Genomic DNA, 9,832 nt, shown 5'->3' with positions numbered 1-9,832 from the left:
TCAATGTAGCCATGGTTCCACAATACTGAGACTCATTCAAATTTAAAAGACTGATTACAAAATGAAATGTTTTCACCAGCTGAGTACCATCTGAACAGAATCAGAGTCGCAAAAAAGAACACTTCCAAAGGGAGTTAGGGGAAAGGATGACTAACACAGAGAGTTGGCTTTCTCATCCTTGAACTGAGCCTTGGAGATGCCCAAACACCAGGAAGAAGTTAACAGAACCCCGAAGGCCAAAAACCATGGGAAACTTACGTGAAGATAGAACCAACGACAGGTGGCAGGAAACAGGCACCAGGAGCAGAAGTAGGCACCATGGACTCTCTGTGTGTGTTAAATCAGTAGCAGCTCCGGGGAACCAATAACTTAGGATGGTTTGTCCTTCCTCACCCCTCTGTCCAACAGGCATCTGTTAGAAAGCACAGTGCCCGAGACAAAGGTAGGTGGAGGTGCCAGAGGGGACACTTGGATTGGAGTAGGGTCAGGTGGAGGGAGCTCTCTGTCAGTCAAATGAGCACAGGAAATGCTGCCTCGACCAGAAGACCAAGGAAATTCCTCTTTGCTGCTAAGCACCCCTTTTCCTTTCTTCCTTCCCCACCTAGAACTACCTCCTGACTTCATTTCTTACCCCATGTCAGTGTCAGAGCAGGGAATACAGATGATCATAAAGATGAAAAAGGAGGAAAGAAGGGAGAAGAGAAATAGGTGAGCCACCTCCCATGATTCTTCCATCAGCTCCCATGTGGAGGTCTGTTTCTCCCACCTCTGTGAATCATGCTTCCAACTTCAAAAGGCAGATGCTGCTCACTGTAATTGGAGGTTGGTTGGTTTGTTTTAAACTGTTTCCTATTAAAACCTTAATTACTTATAACTTACCAATATTTTAATTGCACAGATAACACCTGTCTTTTTGAAAGGAGGTGGCAAGAGGTGTTCTTACTAATTCTCCAGAGCCACTGGCAGACCAATACAGTTCTTAAGTTGCAACATTTCAGAGGGGGGAAAAAGTATTCTATTAATCCCGGACCATGCTATCAATATCCTGATTAATACTCTCCCACAAAAGCTTTAGCAATAACAACTTAGTAACAAGGGACTGGTCCAGGTTTTAGTCACATGGGATGAGTGGCAGCTCTAGAACTTTCTATCAGAACACCACAGGCAGCGGGATGGCCCCAGGACCAGAGGCCAGCTCAGAGGTGTGGCTGGAAGCTGCCCACATCCTCACTTGCAGGCTGCATAGGAAGCTGGGGAAGGGAAGTGAGCCCCTTTGAGACAGAGAGGGGAAGCGTAGAGTATAAGGCAGAGTCTCAGAGTACCCTGTTTCTCCAATGCAGGAAGATCTAAAAAAAAATATTTCTACCATTATTTTTTTTTAAGTTAAGTGGTTCCTGAAAATAAGATCAATGTTTTATGTAAGTTCAGCCTTCGTGGCTACTGGAATGTTGTATCTGATATCTGCTTTCCTCCAAATGATGTTCTTGGAACATTTGCTGAAATCTCGGAGGTAAAAGATAAAGGCAAGCCAGGACCTCCAGCATTTGTTAAAATGTTCTGTGTAATCCATCCCAGCTCATTCTGCTCCTGGGCTGGCTGATTTTAATCCTCATGTGCAGTCCATTCTGACCCTCTGCCCACAAAGATAAGAGCAGTAAAGCTTTTACAATAATGGAATATCATATCTGGAAAGGATTCCACAAATCCCTCTGCGAGATTTGTACGAAAAATCCAATTTAGCAGAAGATTTAAACACACAGACGCACACACACGATGCAGTGTTCCGCCGATCTATACGGCTCCTGGGGAATGAGGGCCAGGTGAGAAACAAAACCTGAACTCCCCAAAACCACATCACTTCCCAGCACACTTTTTAATTCTGCATGTAAAAACTAGACACTCTGAGCTAGTTATTAAATGGGTATTAAGAGTGTTAGATCTTTTCTCTCCCATGTGCTTAGAATCTCAGAATATCAAAAACATAATGCCTCTGTTTTACATGATGAACCTCCCAACTTTTTCTAGCAAAATAGCTATGTTTTGGCAAAACTCAATTGTGCTTTTTTTTTTTTTTCTTCTCCTTTAGGATATAGTGCCATGAGATTTCAAAGTAAATTCAAAAAAAATTTTTCTAATGTTAACCTTGCTGCTTTATGCTCATAGTATTATCCAGGTTTAATGGAGAATTAATAAACAGACACAAAAAGCAGTCTAATGGTTTGCCAACCAACAGCAGAACAGATAAAAGCGGTTGGTTTCCCTTGGGCAGATTTTGACCAACATTATCACAATATCTTTATCCTGTGAAGTAAAGTGATCAGCTTTCCCTAAAGCAGCCACTCAACTACCTGCTTAAGCTATTAATCTCTTTTCATTACCTACATTTCCATCCTCCGCGGTGCGGGCCCTTACTTGTCTTTGGTTTCAGACAGTTACAGGTTCAGGAAATGAGGTGTCGCCGTAGAGCCACATGCACCTGGGAAGTGAAAATGCGAGTGTCATATGTGTGGAGATGACAGAAGACCTCTTTTGTGTGAAGAGCTGTAGAGTCGTATAAAGAAAAGGTCTGAAATAACATTTCTCTGGTCTTGAAGAGAGTACTACCTACTTATTCTACGGTGAATTCTTTCATAAAATAAAATTTTATCTAGTGACATTGTTATCTTTAATGTATCTGTTTTACATCTAGGTCTTCATTTGTTTAGTTTCCTAGAGTGACTTGCATTTGTTCACAAATTTGGTCTTCATTTCTTTCTGACCCCACTCCCCGCTTGCTGACAATCTCCTAGATGACAAACCCACGTGCATACATATTCACAACAACTCTGCCTGTGCCTTTCATTCTGCACCCGCCTTCCCTGCAACATCCTCACGTCCCACATCTCCTGCCTTCCAAGTCCTCTGGCTTCACATTCCACCTCGCTATTAGTTTGCATGTCTCGTGTTCACTACCAAGATGATCATCTCCAAGGTCAGAGCAAATCTGGCCTCATTTTTTATTACCCAGAGCTTACATAATAAGTTCTGAATAATTATTTGTTGAATTTAAACTAAAGTCCTTCTCTTATCAGCATCCAAGCTTCCCCTGACAAGGGTTCAAGCAAACTGAGTTACAACACAAAATCTAAATACCTTTTATAGCATACATGATTAACCATATACCTGCCCCAGAATCAGCCTTATTTCTAAGCATTAATCTCCTCTGTCCACCCCAAACTATGTGCACAATCCTTACATATTTCTAGCCACATGGATTAGATAACATGATACACTGCTATCTGAACTGATTGCATAATATTAAGAAGATTATTTGTCCTTTCTAATTATATTCCATTACAGTTGATTTCTCTTTTCAAATTTTAGTTCCCAAACCAATATTATCTTATGCTCCTGTGCTTTTGCACATAACTCCTCCCCCTTAGAATGCCCCCTGCTCTGATTGCACCCACAGTGTTCTTCTCTCTTGCTAGCTATGCTATGGCTACACTAAGCTTCTCTCTGTTTTTACAACATCCCATGATGTCAACTCCATCCCTGTGCCCTTCACTACTGTATCCTCCACACATAGGCAATGCTTGGCACAGAATGCTCAAAAATGCTTACTGAGCCGAAACCGGTTTGGCTCAGTGGATAGAGCGTCAGCCTGCAGACTGAAAGGTCCCGGGTTCAATTCCGGTCAAGGGCACGTACCTTGGTTGCAGGCACATCCCCAGTGGGGGGGGTGCAAGAGGCAGCTGGTTGATGTTTCTCTCTCCTCAACGTTTCTAACTCTCTATCCCTCTCAATTCCTCTTTGTGTAAAAATCAATAAAAATATATTTTTTTAAAAAATGCTTACTGAATGTATTAAAGGATGAATGATTTTGAGGATCATCACCTTTATACCAGAGAGCAGTGGGATCCATTATGATCCTCTTAGCTGCAAGTATATATGATCCAACTAGCAAGGTCTAAACAATAAAGAGTTTTATTATATCATACAACAAGAAGATCAAGGATAGGCAGTTTTGGGTCAGCTTTGGGTCAATTATTTCAGCTTCAGAATACCATCTTCAAACACTCAGGTTCTTTCCTTCTCTCTGTCTGTGCATGAGCCGGGCCATCCCCTTCAATCACAAACTGACTGGTATCGTTTCAGCTATCACAGGTAGATGATAATATCCAGCTAACAATGGGTTTATCTCCTCCATCCAGCTCTTTGCATTAATGAGGGAAACCTTCTGAGAAGGCCTTCAGTAAAATTAACCTCAGTCTTATAGGCCAAGATTGAGTTATATGCCCTACCCATTCCTAACCAAATCACTAAGAAAAGGAAGATCACCTTAATTGGGCCAGTTATTGTTTATATTTCGGGGCTAGGAGGAAGTTCATTTTTCTTAAGCAGTAAAAGAAAACCAAGAAACAAAAACAGAGCTCTGTCAACAATAAAAAGTTGAGGGTCGGGGAGAAATGACAAACGAAATTGACAAGGAAAAGGCATCTAACAGTGTCCTTTAAAAAGAATATCCACAAAAGAATATCCACCATCGTCACAGTTCAGAAATATTGTTAGCCAAAGCACATTTTCTCTATTTAAGTGTGTTATGATGACTTGGGTCTATAAGCAAAGGCTTGAAATTAATTCTAAAAAACATTTTTGTGGTGGGTAACTTGACATGTAAGGACAGAGCTCCTGTTTACAACTGACCGGACTTCAATCAAAACAGCTATAGCTTCTTTCTGTTTACTATATTGAGGCTCCACAAAATATTACAACACAAAAAAATTCTTTGACATCCATACGAATTTCTAAAAGTTTTCTAATTAAGAAAGAACCCAAACTTTTAGGGTTCTAACCTTCCAGTGAAGGTAACACCTGATCAGAAAGCAGTGTTCATGGAATGAGACAGGCAGCTATTGTCCTATGACTCTTGGTTTTCCTCTTCTCCCTAACATCCCTTCTCTATCTGTTTGTGGCCTCATCTATATGCTTCTTAAATGTCGATTTACTGCAATCTCTGCTTTCTATACTTTTTGCCTCACATGTTTTTTTTATTTGGTTTTGATTACCAACTTGCTAATGAACAGAAATTTCTATCCCCAGCACTTCTCTCCCATTTCAGATTTGAATTTGCAATCATTCACTGGTGATCGCCAATTAAATATTCCACACGCACCTCTAAATCCACGCCTTTAAAAATTACACCCACCCAACAACTAGAATCTCCTCACTCACCCCTACTTGCTCTTTCTCTCAGTTGTTCCCCACATGGGATATCTCCCTATCCATGGAGAACCCAAGCCAGAAACCTGGTTAGTCATGTTCTGCCCTCTCTTTTCCTCACCTACAATTCAAAAAGTTGTCAATGTTGTCACTTTCAACACTTAGATCTTTTTCAAACCTACTCCTTTCTACCCTGCTCCCTGCAAACTACCCTCATCATTTTGTAGTAAATCCTTTGATGGTATAACTTGCCCTTATAGTTCATTCTCCCTCCTGCAATTGTGATAATATCTCTAAAACAAATCTCCAAAGTTATTTTCTTTCTTAACAATTTTTTCCACATCTACAGGATGAAGTTCAGCTCCTTAGAGGACCCTGAAAGCCCCATCATGATTTAACTCTCACTTTCTCTCCAGACTAAAAGCTATAATTTATAATACATGATACTTACAAGTATTCTGCTAATTGAAAACATTTTGTACTCTTGCTTTACTCTTCTTGTGTGATTCTTCATTTGGTAATATTTGTTATTTAGGAACGGCACACAGGTAAACTTCAAACCAGCCTTTGTTCAAATTAGTGGCATCTACATGAATGAGATTTGCATCTATTAATTTGAAAAACACCACCAGTGAAGTAGTCAACAATATCATGAGCTGGCAAGAAAAGTGATTCAGTAAAATCATTTTACTGAGCTGGTGGACCATGTCCAATTTTCTCTACCCAGTGTTCTAAAGATTTCTGCTGCATCTCTTATATTCAGAATAGCTAACTACAAACTTCAACTTAGTTTTCCTTGGAGTAATACTCTTTGAGAAGCTGGTGTACCCAAGTACACTGTAATAAGGAGACAGATTAATATGACGGGTGCAATGCAAACTTGCATGCTTGCTCTTTAGGGTGTTTGAAAATGTAGCTGAGGAGAAGTTCTGCAAATGCCAACTTCCCAGTGAGTAGTGGGAGGTAAGAGGAGCTGGAAGATACTGAGTGTGTGAACACAAGTGATTGTCCGCAAAGCACATCGCCTGAGTGGTCACATGAGATCTATCAACTATATATTTTTTAAAGTATGAAATAAGGATAACTTGATTTAAGAAAGCCACACACAAAGTAAAGAATATTAGAGAAGTGATTCAGTGAGCCTGGTGCCAGGCAGGTTTAATTTGGGCATGAGAGGCGGGTCAAAGGTAGAGCCCAGATCTAGTGATGTTGTGTTGACTTCTCCACCACAAATAAGGAAGGCTCCTTGATGTTTCTTTCCTTTTTCTTTCTTTTTTCTTTTTCTTTAACATATTTTATTGATTTTTTTTACAGAGAGGAAGGGAGAGAGATAGAGAGCCAGAAACATTGAAGAGAGAGAAACATCGATTAGCTGCCTTCTGTACACCCCCCACTGGGGATGTGCCCGCAACTAACATACATGCTCTTTACCAGAATCAAACCTGGGACCTTTGAGTCCACAGGCCAACGCTCTATCCACTAAGCCAAACTGGTTTTGGTGATGTTTCTTTCTAACATAAACCAACTCTAGCAGTCCAGAACATGTCTTCCTTCCCTTTTAGGTTGCAGCTACAGTGTGCTGTCTAATGTTTAACAACTAGTTCTCGTGGTGTAATTTTGACATGAATTTTAGTTGATGTTTTGGTTACTATTAGTGAGTAGGACAAATGTGAAACAATTAAGATTTTGAAATTTCACATTTACCATTTTGTGAACAACTTTGCTGAACCAATTTCCTAATACTGAAATAATATTTTCTCAGTTTCTCTGTGCTAGTCACAATGAAACAGCTGAAGACACCGCACACTTAAGTTTTGTCTGAATTATTAACATTTTCTCCATCACTTTTTTAGGTCTCGATAGACAATCAACAAAATACTACCTCAGGATTTATTGATTTCCATGATATAAAAATTCTCACCATGGTTCCTATCAACATGATGTCTTTAAATGCAAAGTTGGGATAAATGCACAATATCATACTATTATTTAATTTTCACCATATAGGTAAAATAAATAACATCAAGAACATAAATTGTAAATATGGAGCAAAATGATTAAGAAGTAATGAGTTTCTAGTATTTTTCCTATTTTTTAATGTAATTCACTTTATTGTAAGTTCACACAATTATTATTTAATTTTGGCTTTAACAGCCAGCTTGCAAAATTCCTAAACAATTCAACAGCCAACTCTCAGAGGATAGTAGAGCTGGCTCCATCCAGACCACTAGTCCAGCCTAAGTATGTAAAATACCATCCTGAAAATGAGTAATTTACAACCCACCTTCAACATGTGACTTGTGTCTGAGCTTTAGAGACTTCAGAGAACAGGGCACTGAAGGAAAGAGACACAAGGCCAAAAGCAACAACAAAAATTTCAGAGAATATTTATGACAACCAAAAAATACAGGAATAGATACAGGGCAGTTAATATGTCAGAAAGGGTTGTTGCATTAAGGATTCCATAGATGAGACTTCTGGTTACCTATTCAATTGGTATTTATTCTCCTTATAGATGAGATAGCCAGCTGCCTAACTCCCTTCCTTCTTAATAAAAGAATACTATTATTAAGAAAACTTACCCAATTAAGAAAATGTACTTTTGCCCGGCCAGTGGATCAGTGGTTGAGTGTCAACTTATGAACCAGGAGGTTATGGTTCCTTTCCTGATCAGGGCATATTCCAGGTTTCAAGCTCCTTCCCCAGTAGGGGGGCAAACAGGAGGTGGTCAATCAATGATCTTCTCTCATCATTTATGTTTGTCTCTCTCGCCCTCTTCCTTTCTCTCTGAAATCAATAAAAGTGCTTTAAAAAGAAGAAAAAGGAAGAGAAGAAGGAGGAAGAAGGGAGGAAGAAGGGAGGAAAGAAGGAAGGAAGGAAGGAAGGAAGGAAGGAAGGAAGGAAGGAAGGAAGGAAGGAAGGAAGGAAGGAAATGTACTTTCCAGCCTTTGCAGCTAGGAATGGCCATGTGACAATTTAAGTGGAAGTCATTCAGTAGGGCTTCCAAGAAGGCTTTCCTAAAGGATTCATTCAGCTGACATGTGATATTTGTTCCTTGGTCTCATTCTTCTCTGTCTGGAATTATGTCAAGGCCCTGCATTCTTAAAACTGAGAATCCACACTTGACATATCTGAACAGAAAGACAGGTCCCTAACAACACCCTGCCATCCCCTACACTACCTACCTAGAACTCCACATTACATGAGAAAATTAGATTAAGCTGCTCTCACTTGGTTTTTCTGTTACATGTGGCCAAACAAAAACAAAACAAAAAAAAGCCTAATTAATAAGGGACCAACATTAGATAACTGGGAAAGCTTGTTAAATGAGAATTTGATAAAGCTCAACCATCAGCATCACCATCCCAGTTTAAAAATGCATCCAGATGTCCTTCATTAACTCTCACTAACCTCCCACTAAATATTTACAAGGACCAGAAAGAGAAAACCAGGCCTGACTGATAATGTATGCTAAGAATTTGGAAGGAATTTCAATAACTATGAGGCTATTAAAGGAGGAAAAAGAAATAATTGGTGACTTACAGGTCACGCTTTGCTACCAGAAGCATAGGCACAAGACGGAAAACAGAGACACTCTGCCACTATAGCAGCCAGTGCTTCTTTGTTTCCAAATAAGAGAAATCCAACTCAAATTAACATAAAATTTCAGGCCAAAAGTAAGCTAGAGGATTGTGTAATATCAGTAAGACTCAAGTCCTCTTCATGTTTGACTGTTTTTCTTGTGTTAGCTGAATCTAATGGATCTCTGGCTCCATGTGGTGACCCTTATTAGTTCCAGGATCATATTCTCTTGGGCTCAAGCGCAGAACAAAACATCCATCTCTTTCTCAGCCTAGGAACATTATGTCTCATTGGCTCGGCCTTTGTTCACATCCCATCTTTGAATGAGTAACTGTGACCATGGGAGCATGCAATGCTCTAGTCTGCCATGCCATGGCCACCTGCCTCCTCCCTAGAACCAGGGGGGAGGAACTCCTTAGAAAGCACAAGGACAGTGGAAGAGCATCACTTACTATTGGTAGAATATCCTTATTATATTATATATAGAATATCCTTACCAACAGGGAGAATAAGGATATGCAAAGCTACATCTTGGCCACTTTCTCAATGTATCTAATTCCTCTGAGAAGGCATCCTTTTGGGATAATGTGCTCTAGTGAAATAATTGTTTCCCTATTCCTACCACATATCAGAGAATAAAGAGGTATTTCTCTCAGAGAAAAAAAATTGAATTTGATACCAGAAAAAAAGATCAAATGGGGAGGCAAAAATAATGTCCACTATACCCACTCTTGTCTTTGGATCAAAAATTCCATTAATGCAAAAATGGAACCACTCTGCAGATTAACCACTCTGCAGATGGCTCAAGCAGTACTACATCACTTTAAACACACGTCGGAGGCTGCAATTTCAAGGAAACAACTAGTAACTAAGAAATTGGAGGGAAGGAGCACAAGGGCAGCATATTTCATCCTGAGGGGTATCGTCCTGAGTGTAAAACCTTGGAGATTGGTAGAGAAAGGAAGAGCAGCTCTGCATGAAGCAGATGCTGGGATTGCCATTTTTAATGTATCACAATGATCCATGGAATCAGAGGTGGTAAAAACAC

Source organism: Pipistrellus kuhlii, unplaced genomic scaffold (assembly GCF_014108245.1).
Source record: "Pipistrellus kuhlii isolate mPipKuh1 unplaced genomic scaffold, mPipKuh1.p scaffold_m20_p_1, whole genome shotgun sequence".
In the NCBI taxonomy this organism is placed as follows: Eukaryota; Metazoa; Chordata; class Mammalia; order Chiroptera; family Vespertilionidae; genus Pipistrellus; species Pipistrellus kuhlii.
The sequence above is the reverse complement of the archived record's forward strand: the minus strand, read 5'-3'. Positions refer to the sequence as shown.